Consider the following 2615-nt stretch of genomic DNA (forward strand, 5'->3'; position numbering starts at 1 on the left):
AAACACATATCTAATGGACTTCAAGGAGATTATGACCACCTTTCAATACAATGGGCTGTCACAAGATGCAGTGTACTTAAGGGCATTCCCCTTTTCACTTTAAGATGATGCTAAGGAGTGGCTTTGGAGTTTGCCTAGTGGATCGATCAGAACTTGGGAGGAGATGAGCAGAAAATTCCTTGATAAATATTTCTCTTATGCTAAGACGGGCAAGATTAGAAGAGAAATCCATAACTTCTGCCAGAAAGAGACTGAAACTATTTTTGAAGCATGGGAGAGGTTTAAGGAGATAGTTATGAAGTGTCAACATAGCAGAATTGAACTCTGGATGCAACTCCAAGATTTTTGGGAAGGATTGACACCGGCCTCGCGTAGAACATTGAGCAATACAGTTTGAGGCCCTTTGATGAAGAAGACTCCAGAGGAGATAGTTACAATTCTTGATGAGTTATCTGAAGATGCTAATCAGTGGCCCTTTGAGAGTGCTGAAAGAAGAAGATCAAGTGGTGTTCACCAAGTTGATGTTAATACATATGTGCAGGTACAACTTGATGCTATGGCTAAAGAAATACAGATGCTTACCTTAGCCTCAATACAAAATTAGACTCACGCAGCTTGTGATATATGTGGAAGAGGACACCCTACTCATGAGTTTTAAGCCTCAACTGAAGAAGTGAATGTTGTGGGAAACTACAATTTTAATGCAATGGGTCAGAGGCACCCCGGGTTTTCATGGAGTTCATCTAGGGGTACTGCGAATGCATGGAAACAAATTAACTCTAGACCACAAGGACAAGGAGCTCCAACATACCAAAATCAGCAGAGGCACCAATATCAGCCTCAACAGCCCATCCAGCCTGGTCTAGAGGATCTTATGAAGGCCTTCATTATCAAGACATATGAGAGGCTCGACCCCCATGGAGCAGCTATCAATGAACTGGGCAGTGGTTTTCAAAACCTGGAGAGATAGGTTGGGCAACTTGAAACAATATTATCTGAGAGGATTCTAGGAACTCTCCCCGCTGATACTGGTAGAAATCCTAAAGAAACAGTGAATGTTGTAACCTTGAGAAGTGGGAAAGGGTTGAACGACCCCACCCCGATCCAAAAAGATGTGATACTTGAAAAAGAAAATGGAGAGTATCTGAAAAGTGATGAGGACAAGAAGAAGAAAGGCCCAATGAAAGCTGAGAAAAAAGAAGAAATGAGAAACTTTGAGAAAGGAGGAACATGATGAGAGCGAGCATATGCCTTCTTTACCTTTCCCCCAAATACTACATAGAGAAAAGCTGGACAAGCAGTTTGGAAGATTTCTAGATGTGCTGAAACAGGTTTATGTAAACTTACCATTCACAGAAGTGCTCTCACAAATGCATGCTCATGCCAAATTGTTGAAGGAGATCCTTACAAAGATGAGTAAGATAGAAGAGACCTCATGTCATGCCCCGACCTCAGGGAGCGCGACCGGCGATCAACAAAGTTACCCCGATCGAGCAAGCCTCCACAGTGTCGTCTACCCAACTCACCCATGAATAAAGAGAAGAATACATTTCATTAATTAGACAGCAAGAGGTCACGTGAATAGCACCAGTTCATTTCTATTAGTTACGTTGTTAGCAAGTCTCCAAAACACTACATTGTAAAATCATAGTTAAAGTGGAACAAATGATACGCTTACAACATTTTTAGTTTAACCTTACCAAAAACAGATACAACCCACACTATGTCTACAGAGCCTTTAACAGAAACAAAAGAGTGCTATGACAGCACCGGCAACAAGGCCCGGCTATACCTCAAAATGCTATGTACCTGGATAAGAGATATGGGACCTCGAAATGAAGTAGGGCTCACCAAGTCAGCTGAGGAGAGGGTGTGCCGCTATCACTAATCAATGCTACCTACTATTGAACCACCTGTATCCATTCAAGATGCAGCGCCCCCGGCAAAAGGGATGTTAGTATATATGGAATAGTACTAGTATGTAAAACTAAAAACCCTCTTAATAGAACGAGTAACAGTAAACGGAGAATAAAACATGAAATCAATAAGAGACTCAAATAGTATCAAGGTGTTAAGTTAGGGGAAAGGTAAATTTCAAGTAGGTTTCAGTAATTTAAGTTGGGAGATCTTTAGCATCGATACACCACCGTGTTTTAGCACGGAGTCCGATCTCAGCCCAACCAGCTAAGCCGTCTCACCCCGTGACATACACTCACAATACCACCATGTACACGGCATGGCATCTAATCTTAGCCCGATCTGCTAAGTCGTCTCACCACAATGCCATGTGGGTCGACTTCACATCACATCTCGATAGAATTAATCTCATACAATTGAAGGGGAAATATTTCAACACACCAATCTCATCCCATATAAGGGGAAATAGTCTCACCACATTAACATGCGGGTTTACCCCTCAATCACTCCTACACCGACACATGTAGTTTCGGGGTTAGGTTGATCCGACCTACCCTTCCTCGGTGGCTAAACGATACTCCCAAGGTATTTATTATTAAAAGGATTTACCACTCATTTCATATTCTTTTACATGTCATTCATTTTATTGGCACCGTTGGCCATAACGCAATATCATTCTTGGCACGTTGGCCGTACTT

The 2615-nt window shown here is 42.0% G+C and overlaps 1 non-coding gene across 1 annotated transcript; it reads right to left on the bottom strand.

The window, feature by feature from the left end:
- Nucleotides 1-211: 211 nt before the first annotated feature.
- On the bottom strand, nt 212-318 carry LOC142175641 (small nucleolar RNA R71). Its single transcript, XR_012704736.1, has one exon. It is a non-coding gene; the product is annotated as a small nucleolar RNA R71 (small nucleolar RNA).
- Between the last annotated feature and the right edge of the window lie 2297 nt (nt 319-2615).

Source organism: Nicotiana tabacum, chromosome 21 (assembly GCF_000715075.1).
Source record: "Nicotiana tabacum cultivar K326 chromosome 21, ASM71507v2, whole genome shotgun sequence".
In the NCBI taxonomy this organism is placed as follows: domain Eukaryota; kingdom Viridiplantae; phylum Streptophyta; class Magnoliopsida; order Solanales; family Solanaceae; genus Nicotiana; species Nicotiana tabacum.